The sequence below is a fragment of the Oxyura jamaicensis genome, chromosome Z (genome assembly GCF_011077185.1).
Source record: "Oxyura jamaicensis isolate SHBP4307 breed ruddy duck chromosome Z, BPBGC_Ojam_1.0, whole genome shotgun sequence".
Taxonomy (NCBI): domain Eukaryota; kingdom Metazoa; phylum Chordata; class Aves; order Anseriformes; family Anatidae; genus Oxyura; species Oxyura jamaicensis.
The window spans coordinates 58,472,281-58,484,599 of NC_048926.1; the positions used below are offsets into that span (position 1 = coordinate 58,472,281).

Below are 12,319 nucleotides of genomic sequence, written 5' to 3' on the forward strand. Positions count from 1 at the left end.
CCTGGGTCTTGTTGGTTCTGGTGAACAAAAGGCTTGTCGCGAACCATCAGTGTATGCTTGCATCCTGGGCTGCATCAAAAGGGTTGTGACCAGCAGGTCAAGGGAGGTGATTGTTCCCCTTTGTCCTTGTGAGGCTCTACATGTAGAGGAGCTCCAGCTCCAGGACCATTCAGCTTTGTGGCCCCCATCACAAGAAAGATGTGGACCTGTTAGAGCAAGTCCAAAGGCAGGCTGCAAAGATGATCAGAGGGCTGGAGCACATCTCCTATGAAGAAAGGCTGAGGGAGTTGGGGTTGTTCAACCTGGAGAAGAGAAAGTTCCAAGGAGACTGCATTGTAGCACTCCAGTACCTAAAGGAGTCTTATAAAAAGGACAGAGAGGGACTCTGTACTAAGGTAGATAATGATAGGACAAGGGAGATCGGTTTTAAACTAGAAGAGAATAGATTTAGATTAGACATTAGTAGGAAATTATTCTTTGTAAAGGGTAGGAAGGCACAGGAACAGGCTACCAAGAGAAGTTGGGGGATGCCCCATCCCTGGAAGTATTCAATGCCAGGCTAGATGGGGCCTTGTGTGACCTGATCTAGTGGGTGGTATCCCTGCCTACAGCAGGGTGTGTGTGTGGTGGTTTTACCTTGCTAAGCAGCTGAACTCCACCACAACTGCTCTCTCACTCCCCCTTCTCAGAAGAGGAGAGGAAGAAAAGAACGAAGCTTTGCCTGAGCTTCCTCTTTATAACTCCTTCAGTGGCCCATCATTCAGTGACCTGAGGATATGGAGATTAATTTACCGACATTTTGGTGGTAAGGTGTCTTTGTTTACACAAATAGCTGGGATAAACTTAGTCCCATTTCATTTGTCATAGTTATTCCTGCCTTTTTTTTCTTCTTCTTATTTTTGAAAATTTCAAAGAGAATTTTTCCATTGTCTATTTCTTTCTCTATGCCGAGTTTGTTTATACAGGTAGAGACACTACACTAATTTCTTAGCTCCAAAAAAAATAAAAGTGTTTAAGTTTAGGATATGTTTTCACCTGTTTAGTTTTGCATTAATTCTACTGGTAGATGGGTCTATCAAGACCACAAAAACATATAGGGTCAAAGAGATTGTAAGCAGTAGTTCTCCCCTGATAGATACCTTTTATTAAAAACTAGGATACTAGAATGCTGCAGCTCAAAAACAAACAAACAAACAAAAAATAATAAAAAATAGACTATTATTTATATATTATTATTTCTGCAACAGATAATACAACTTTATAAATTAAGAATAATGAGTCATTTGCCCAAGTAAAGAAAGAAAAACTATGTTAAAAATAAACAGTTGATACCCTTTTGTCTGCTTTCAAATGTTCTACAGAACTGTGAAATGCTGAATTAAATTTAGCCCACAATACTATGTTAATAGGAGTAATATTATGCAACAATAATTTTCAGTACTCAAGATATAGTATATAGTGTTTGTGCACCTAACAACCATAGTTGATACATGTGGTTAAAATTTACATTTCTTTTTAGAAGCAGAAGGATTCTGTATTGGTAGTAAACAATATCGTTCTACTTTGAATATGTTAGAAAGGTTTTGGCATACTTCTTAATGGAAAAAAAAAAAAAAAAAAAAAAAAAAAGATAACTAACCATATATTTCAAAATAGAGGATGTCTCACAAGAACTTCACTGAATTTGTCTCTTTTCTATATCACTGTTTCTTTTATTGCAAGTACTTAAAATAAACTTTTGATTAAATGAAGCTAATGAAAGAACTGAAATATTTATTTATAATCACTATGAGGAATATAAAGCTTCTTTAAATGCCTTGATTAAGGCTGCTTGGAAATTTGGACCTTATATGCATGGACTACATAGATGATGCTATATCCACCCTTCCCCCATCAGCTGGGAAAATTAAAACTTGACAATGAATCAAATATCATTAATATCAATTTATTTTTGCAAGAAATTCCTGAATGAATAAGGGAATGTATTTATTGAGAAGCCACATTCTCAGCAAGTATAAGCCACAATAGTTATATATGATTATCTGGGTTTAAACTAACAAAACTACAACCATAAGGCCAAATTAAGTATTTTAATGTTGATATACAATGTTCAAAAATGTCTTCGCTGTAGTATTTGTAGAGATATTTTAATTTTTGTAATTGTTTGATACACTCTTATTTAGTGTATGATAATGTCATAACTGCAATGTTTTTCTCATTATCTAAATGATTATTTGTCTAATTGCCTCATAGTACTATTTATGTAAGAATTTTTGTTTACATAATGTTCTCAGATGCAATTGAGACGTAAGCAATAACAGGAATAGATGTCTTATACTATACTGATTTCTTTGTAGCAAATTTATTATATAATATATATTGTATAATGTTAATATGTTAATTATACATATTATATATATAATGTATTTATGTATATTAATATATATTAATATATATAATTAACATATAATATATAAAGATTGCATTTATATAAATATGTATATGTAAATATTATATTTATATAAATATTATTATTATATGTATATTATTATATGTATATTATTATATATGTAGTTTATTTACAAGAGATTGACCGGAATAAAGAGTAGTAAAGAAAATTATAGAAAACTTTCTCAGTTTTTTATTGCTTTATGAAAGATTAAAAATTAAAACATGATTCAATATTCTCAATGTGATTGCAGACTTCTTACTGACCTGAACAGCATTACATGATCAAAATACTAACAACCAAGAACTATTCATTCTTCTTAGTGTTTTTACTCTTATTCTCAAGTTAAGAGCTCATGTATTATATTAAACCACCAGCAAGCTATTTTGCTTTGATTCCTCTCTGCAACTGATCTGTCATTGAAAGAAAACATTGAAGTTAATTACATTTACAAATATATTTGTTTCCAGTCCTTCCAGAATTCAGAATATAGTCATTTAGTTGCAGGCAAGACAGCTCATTTTTAGAATGCAACAATTTATTTTCCTTACTTTGATCATAAAATTGTACTTTACATGTAGTTCTGATTAAAAAATGTTTGTTTTTCTCTGTATTTCATGTCTTGCCATATGAAAATGTATACTCACTGTCTCCTAGAATGCGATTCTAATGATTATCACCAAAAGTTAAGGAAAACTCCATCCTCCTTTTACTGACATGAGTGATTTGGAGGAACAAAATGCTTTTGTTTTCACGGTGAATAGAAACTGTGATCTAAGACACATTATGCTGTTCCAACCGTTTCTTAATACAAAAGTTCACAAACTTCCATATGTATGGAAGGAGTCCATGGCCACTCAGAAGTCAATTGTTACTACTTATCTTTTCAGGAGGATGGAAAATAATCATGGCAGAAAATGTTGCAGAGTAATCAAGAGCTCCATCCCCTCCAGTTTCTACCCAGTCAGATCTTTCACATCACTGTTTTATTCCTCACAGCATGCTCTTAGTTACAATAATTTTCCTGGATTTCCCCATATGGTTTTACATTGATAGAGTTCTGAGAGTGAAAGAATTTTTATTTCATGTCAAAAGATATCTGATAATTGGAGTTATTCAAGGTAAATGATGCACATTTCTGAACCTAAGGTGAATATGTATCTTGGGGAAGAAATGTTATTCAGGTGGAAACTGAAGTAAAAACACTTATTATACCACATAGAAAAGACAGATTGTGACATGTTAATGCCATTCTTAATCCTTACAAACTTTTTCTTACCTCAGTTAATCTATTATTTCTAAGATAATTATTATTCAGTTTTGAAATAAACATTAAAAAAAAAAAAACATATTTGAAATAGTTCCCACTTCAGATTATTTATTTACATGAAAAGTTTCATAATATTCACAATGTTTCAAAAAAGGGCAGTGACCTTGAAAAGCTCAAATTGTGAGATCTGATCATTTATCTTGAATATTGCACAGACTTATTGCAAGTTCCCTGATATATCTTGCCTCCTTTTTCAAACATATATTCCAACTAATGAGATTTTTGGCTTTTTTTATCAAAAACCCTTGAAGCAACAACAACAACAGAAGAACAGAATCTAAATATAACACTAATGTTTTGTAAAAGATTTGTGTAAATACTGGAAATAATTTTATAAAATGTTTCACTAAGAAAAATATCTCAGCCAGTGACTGACAGTTTATTACAATGGATATTGTACAGCAAATGTTCTCTACATTGCAAATTTAGTCACCTATGTATATTTACTTTGTAGTGTTTACTTTTAATCTATTTCAAGCAAAAATTTTAGACCAGAAGGCTGAAAATCTTTTTAAAGCGTTTTAAGCTTTTCTGTATCAGTAAGTCCTTGTGCCAAATTGTCAAAAGGTTTGTGAAAGAAAACCAGTTCCATAGAGTTGTTTCCTTCATGGCCTAACTTAGGTTGTCCAGTACTGAATGTTCTCAGAGCGAATTTACCAAGCTGCAAAGAACTTCTGCTGTAACTTTTCTACCCTTAGAAGAATGACAATAAATTCAATACAAAGATGTTTTCTATATATATTTAGAAACATATACACATTCATTATACATGTAAATATACATCCATTAATGTATAGGGATATATGCAATAATTTATCAGCCTTAACACTTCTTCTTACTAATTACAGCATTTTTGAAATAGACTATATGGAAACTTAACCTTATATTGTAGATTCTAGGTAAACATATGCAGTAAGTGTCTGAAGCATTGCTGTTAAAATTATCTCATTTTTAGTATAAGTTTTAATATTATAAGAAAATACATATCTACCTGCAATATATTATCATTATTCTTATAACTGTATTTTCTTCATTGTTTTCTTTGAAAGAGATTAAGAAACACTTTAATAATGTAGCCAGTTAATTACTACTAAAAATATTCTAAGCAGTGTTTTCTACAATAGTCTATAATTATTTTTTGTTTGTATTGTTTTTAATGATAAATTTTGTATGATATTTATAAAAATTAAGTTAAACACTGGCACAGGCTCCACAGAGATTTTCAATTTCCATCCTTGAATATATTCAAAACACAATTTTATGAGGTCCTCAATAATTTTAATTACTACTTTCTCTGACTTTGTTTTGTGCAGGGAAATGGACTAGATGACATCGATATGATCTCCTTAATCTTTCCAGCATTCTTTTAAAATTAGAAAACAAATGAACAAAGGAAAAAAAAAAAAAAAAAAAGTTATCAATATAATAGTTTACATATTCATATAGTTTTTTAGTAATATAGAAGGGAAGGTAGTTTAAGTGAAAGTATACAAGAGTGAAGTTTGTATATTATTTGGTAAAACTTCATGTTAATTCAGCTGAACTCATTAGGAATCAAAATTGACTTTTTCTGTTGTATATTCTGTGGACATAAGGAAAATGTGCAAAAAGTGGAAAATATAATTTCCACTTCCATAAGTGGAAAATGTGCAAACAGAGAAAACAAATTTTATTTTCCTTCATCTTCTCCACCGACCTGCTTACTAAAAAAAACAAAACAAAACAAAACAAAAAAGTGTTTAAGAAGCCACAAAATATTTTATGAACTTGTTTTTAATTATGTTAAACTGAGACATATTGCTTCAAACAATGCAATTGGTCTTTTCCATTTATTATAAAACACTTTACTGTTGGACTGGTTTTCCTAAATTCTTACAGCTGTAAGCTACAAAAGGTTTCAAATACTATGCTGTTTGCCTCATTTGCCAGTAACTACATTTTTCATTGAAATATTAGACTTCACAGACAACAACCTTATTAAATGTAATTTTTTTATTACTTTTTTTTTTTTTTCTTTCCCAGTCTCTCCTAGACAGTTTTGACGATCTGCATTCTTGCATGGCTGGATCCTGTTCTCAATATAATTTGTTGGAGGAAAGAAGAAAAAAAGCTAGAACAGAACCTTAGAGACAATTTCACACATCTGTTCCTATGGGCAATCTTTCATTCTTTTTCATTTATAATTAATGAAAAATAATGGTGCTGACACAAGTTAATTACTATGAAAAATTAGAGTTTCTGCTATTCATAATAATAATGGCAAATTACTTGAGATTTTCAAACATTGTTCCTAAGCAACTGGAATTGTTCATAAAGAGTTCACCTATGATATTTTTTCTTAATATGAGTTTGCACTCAGTATAGTGAAGGGAACACCTCATGTTTTTCATTAACAACTGAGGTGAAACAAGAGATATTAATCATAAGTCTTGTATCTGAGAGAGGAAAATGAAGAACAAACAGCATATGTTGATATAACACAGGTCAGTCAACAATGCACAAAGATATTCATTATAGTTAAACTTTTCTCAACAGATCTAGAAGAAATATTATTAAGCCTTGTCATTTGAAAATGACTTAATTAGAACTACTGTCACATCTTTAGCAAAATATTAAATTAGTTGTTTAAAAATTAGAATTAGTATTCTGAAAATTAGCACTTGCAAACTAGAAGAAGGTTTCTTCTGTATCTGTGTTTGTTTTTGTTTTTGTTTTTTTCTTTCTTAACACACCAACTGAAAATATATATGTGGTTGTTTTTTGTTTCGGATAGTTAAGGATAATGTATGGTTGAAACATACTAATCAAGTCCAATGTGTGTAGACAAATGACTATAAAAAATACACAGTATATATAAAGTCAAAAATAGTTGAGAATGGTTGCTTTACATTTCACTTAAAAGCCTGAATTAATGAGAAATAATATTAATTGCACTGCACATCACTGGTACATATTTAGAATGATGCATGTAATCATGCAAAAGTTAGCTCAAGAAGTGCTGTTAAACCTGTTTATCTTTCATATAATTCCTTTTAGGCAGATAAAGCTAAAGTGGTGTTATTTTTTTAGGTGGTTGATTCAATGATACATTGCTGTGTAAAACTTATGAAGTCAAAATATGTTTCAGTGCAAGTAGAAATCATAGAGCACAAACTGGAAAGTATACACCAAACATCTGATCCAACAACAAAGCCACAGTGCTACGTTAAGACTTTATAACAGAGTAGAAATCAGAGGAAGTACTAAATATGCACAGAATCACATTGGGAAAAATAAATAAATAAATAAATAAAATTTAAAAAAATGATACTTTGAAAATGTTATAGACAACATTAACTGCTATGATTTCCATAGATATCCTAGAATATCAACAAATGTCTTGAGTTGGAAGAGGCCTCAAAGATCATTTAATTCCAATCCCCCTACCATGGGCAGGGATGCCACCCACAAGATCAGGTTGCCCAGGCCCCCATCCAACCTCATCTTGAACACTTTCAGGAATGGGGCACCCACAGCCTTCCTGGGCAACCTGTTCCAGTGACTCACCACCTTCTGAGTGAAGAATTCCCTCCCAGCATCTAATCTAAATCTTCCCTCTTTTAGTTTAAAATCATTCACTCTTGTCCTATCACTATCTGCCAATGTAAAAAGTCACTTTCCATCTTTTTTATAAGGCCCCTTTAAGTACTGAATGTCCACAATAAGATCTCTCTGGAGACTTCCCCAGGCTGAATACCCCTAGTTCTCTCAGCCTGTTCTCATAGGAGATGTGCTCTAATCATCCTCATGGCCCTCCTCTGGATGCACTCAATCAGATCCATGTCTTTCTTATACTGAGGCCCCCAGACCCGGATACAGTATGCCAAGAGTGGCATCATGAGGGCAGAGTCACTTCCCTTTACCCACTTGTCACACCTCTTCTGATGCAGCCTAAGATGCAGTTGGCCTTTTGGGTTGCAAGTGCACGCTACTGACTCATGTCAAGCTTTTTGTCCACCTTCTCTGCAAGGCTGCTCTCAGTAAGATCTTCTCCCTGTCTGTATTCATGTATGGGATTGCTCTGGCCCAGGTGCATCATCTTGCACTAGATCTTATTGAACACTAATTAGATTCATGTGGGCCCATTTCTCAAGCTTGTCTAGGTCCCTTTGAACCCCTTGGTATCATCTACAAACTTGCTGAGGGTGCACTCATTCCTTCTGCCTGTTATTGATTAAGACATTAAACATTAATAGTCCCCAGGACAAACTCCAGAGGGACACAACTCATCATCAGCCTCCACCTGGATGTACAACCACTGACTGCAAGTCTCTGGCTGAGGCCACCCAGCCCATTCTTTATCCACTGAATAATCCACTTTTCAAATCCATCTCTCTCAGTTTAGAGATCATGTAGGACTGTCAAAGTCCTGAAAGAAGTCCACGTAAAGACTATTACTAATGGTTGGTCTTCCCTTATTAAGTGATGTAGTCACTCCATCAGACAACCAGACCAGTCAGGCACAATTTGCTGATATGTTACTTCAGTTTGGAGTACATCAATCTGATACGCAATTATGCAGCAGAAGATATAAATTTATAAAACCTAAAGCACAGAGAAAAAATAACTGTCAGAAATTTCCTTGCTTCTACGTTTTCCCAATTACATTTCTTTATAATGTCAAGATACATTAGTTATCGACACTCTTAGTGTATGTTTGTAGAATCACTGCTAAGCATTTCAAAAGCAAACATCCAGAAACTAGACATTTCCTTTGTGATACAGACAGATCCTCACTGGGACTACTTCAGTAGTGCTGAACTCATTTTAATTTAAAGCTATTAAAGATATGACCCAAGATATGATAAAGCCTGGAAATTTGTTATTTAGATATTTGTTTTCTAAAAAATTCTTACTCTGATTCTAGACAACAGTTCCTCTACTCTTACATTGCTTGCTTACATTTTATACAAGAGATTTATTTTGTACCTTGTGCAAGCTTTGGAACCTGAAGCCAAGACTTGGTTATTAGTATATTTCATATGTTTGGCACAAAAGAGGTAGTGCAGAGAGAATACAATATTTAGTTACAATAGTTTTTTTTTGTTTGTTTGTTTGTTTGTTTTTTTAAGATAAAACAAACTACCTGTAAAAATATATATGTAGCATCTTTTTACTATGGGCTATGATAAAATTGTAAATTACTGTCAGAAATAGCATCTGGACATGGGAATTCATGGTTAAAAGCATTGTTGAAGAACAGAAGTTTTCTTCTGCATTCTTGTTGACATGATTGATTTAGAGAAGTATATGGCAGATATGAGGGAAACAGATTTTTCTCTACATCTGATTAAACATATGGCAATATTGCTTTATGACTTGCAACATTAATGATCTCCCCGGAAATAGCAGCACCTTAGTATTACATTCAAATTCAAGCATACAGAAAATAGTTTTTATTACTTCATTTACTAAAATAAAAAAAAAAAAAATCAGAAAAGGCAAAGTTTTGTAACTTGTGCACAAAACATCATGTCATTATTTTTCCACACATATAGTAAAGTTACTGTCCAACCTTTTTTAAGATTAAAAACAAACAAACAAACAAACAAAAAAAAAACAACTCTTAACCAGTCTAAGAACAATTTTATTATTATTATTATTATTTTTTTGATATCTAAACCTTGAGCAGATAAAGTTTGCTTGGGTACATGAATCACTCAACATTTCTTAACCAAATGCAAAAATATAATTAATTAACTCATTCAGTTTGTGACATTCAGAATTGTCATTACCATCCAGAAGCTGTCTGAAATTAAGCTGCATAAAAATGATATTGTATTTAAGTTATTTTCAATACAGCCTATGAGAGCATTGATTCCATGAATCTCTGTTCTGTTCTTGAACTGTTGAGGAAGGCAGCAAAATATGACCTCTTGTGAAGGTAAGAATTTTGAGCAGATAATTGACACAATCATCTAGGTTGGAAGAGACCTCCAATATCACCTAGTCCAACCTCTGACCTAACACTAACAAGTCCTCCACTAAACTATATCACTAAAATCTACATCTAAACGTCTTTTAAAGACCTCCAGGGATGGTGATTCAACCACTTCCCTGGGCAGCCTGTTCCAGTGACTAACTAAGTTCAGTAAAGAAGTTCTTCCTAATATCCAACCTAAACCTCCCAACTTTAGACCATTCCCCCTCATCCTGTCACTGGGCACATGGGAGATGTAGGCATAACAAACTGCATTTTAACTACAGTGATCAAGGAGTAAACAAGATTTTTCACCATTCAAACATATCTGGTTGAAGAAAAATCAGGTGGTACTTTTGAACTTGTCTTCCCCAAAGCTGTCCTAGTTCATTTCGTTTTATGCCACCTCAGTTTCTATTTCATCATACTAGTGAAAAGTTACATGAGTTTGATAGCTTTATTACTTTAAATATGAAATAAATCAGATATTTTTGTATTATATTCTTATATATTTTTGTAATGTTCCTTTCCAATAGCATAGATGTATAAAAGCTTAAATTATGTTTTGGTAAATTTTCTAGGTAATGAAGCAAGCATTAAAGTTATGCTGGATTTTTTTATTATTACTATTATTATTTTCAGAACAGTTATTAACATTCATACTAGCAACAATAATTCTGGAAACACTCAGAATATATACAACTAAAAATATAAATACTAGATACATAATATCTTTCTAAATGTTATTAATGCATTCTATGATTCTATGATAATGAGTCCAGCTTTATATTGATAATCTTTCTTGTTATTACATGTCCCAAATTATTGATTACAATGAAATGTCTTGATTGGACTTCTATGCAATGAATCTAACAAGCATGTTTATTTTATCATTAATCTTGCTGGTCATTATATCATTTGCTGTTCATTACAGCAAGAGATAAATTACAGAAATGCTTAATATTGTTAGTTCAGCTTGGCTGCGTCCTTTAGTGACACTAATTCTACTGAGCAGTTGGGCAAAATCAATGTCTGATGCACGATTTGTATTAGATTATGCTTGTTATATGATTGAATCAACACTACGCAGTGTTTTCTCAAGTTAATTGATCAACTCTTACAAAACAAATTAATATGATACATCAAACTTAAGCCAAACTGTAGAGCAGAACACAACAAACATGAATGCTGAATGAAAGCCAAGCTGCCTGAGGCCACACAGGTCCAGGTAATCATGATCCATTCTTTGGCTGAGATAGCAGTAGGAAATCATATTTTTATGTTTTAAAGAAAATATCAAAATACAGGTTTAAAATAGGATTCATAAGTCAGGAAGCCTATGAATTACAGAATGAAAATTCCACAAGATTATTATTATTATTTTTTTTTTTTTTTCAAACTGACCCTCAACATTTTATTTACATTTCAGTTTAGTAGAGAAATTTGGCCTTTATATAATTCAGCCTGTATATAACTACACAGAGATTCAACTTATTTTATATAAGACATTAGGCTGAGATTCATTCCTCTTTTACCGCAGTGTGTTTAAGTGGGTTTTGATCATGCCTCTTCTAGCTACAGTAGTCTTCACAAGTATTACTGTCACTGTCTACCAGAGAATCATTGACTTTCCACAGCCTTTTCCACAGGGCTGCCCTCCAGCTTCTCATCTCCCAGTCTGTACATATATCCAGTATTGCCTCCATCTCAAGTGCAGAATCTGGCACTTGCCCTTTAATTTCATACAATTGGTGATTGTCCAATCACCACAATTTAATACAGTTAGATTGCCCTCTAATTAGTCAAGATGTCTCTGCAAGGCCTCTCCTCCCTTTAGGGAATCAACAGCTCCTCTTAATTTAGTATCATTCGCAAACTTGGTATGCAAGGTTCTGCATTGAGGTTATTTATAAAATATTTTGAAGAAAACTGGCCCTAAAATTAGTTATAATATTCCATTGCCAGACATTTTCAGTTGTAAGTCAATCATACGACTAGATTTTTAGATCTTAGTATTCATTGTCCATTTATTTTGGTTAATGATTTTAAAACTGTAAGTAACTTTGCAATAGCCATAGTGTGGTGATTACAGTAACTTCTTTATTTTTGTCTTTAGTAGTTAGATTGCAGGTGGATCTCTAAAACATTCTCAAAGGAAATATCAGAAGTAAAATTTGGCGTAATAAAAGATGCTACCTGCAAACTTTGAATTGGACTTCATGATACATCTGTGGGAAGTACTTTATATATGCTCTTTGAAACCACTTAGGTAAATTACTCATACTGTCAAACTGCTTAAGAAATGCATACTTGTTTTTTTGGTTGGTTGGTTGGTTGGTTGGTTGTTTTTTTGTGCTTACCTTCTGTTGCTCCTACACTAAGAGATTTAAGATATGTGCTATAAATATTGATAAAAAATCACAGGAATATAAATGTTACTGGATGTTATTTGGAAGTATTTCATACTTTCTTAGAGCTGACTGTATAAATATCAAGAGCACATGATAAAGCTTGAGAGCAGGCCTATTTAGTTGGTGGCTCCGAGCTCCCTCAAAGAAAAAGTATTGTGTGTTATTTTTTG

The 12,319-nt window shown here is 32.6% G+C and overlaps 1 long non-coding RNA gene across 1 annotated transcript; it reads left to right on the top strand.

Moving 5' to 3' along the window:
- Positions 1-704: 704 nt before the first annotated feature.
- LOC118156383 lies at positions 705-5,880 on the top strand. The gene is made up of 2 exons (XR_004746241.1): positions 705-805; positions 5,802-5,880. It is a non-coding gene; the product is annotated as an uncharacterized LOC118156383 (long non-coding RNA).
- Positions 5,881-12,319: the final 6,439 nt, after the last annotated feature.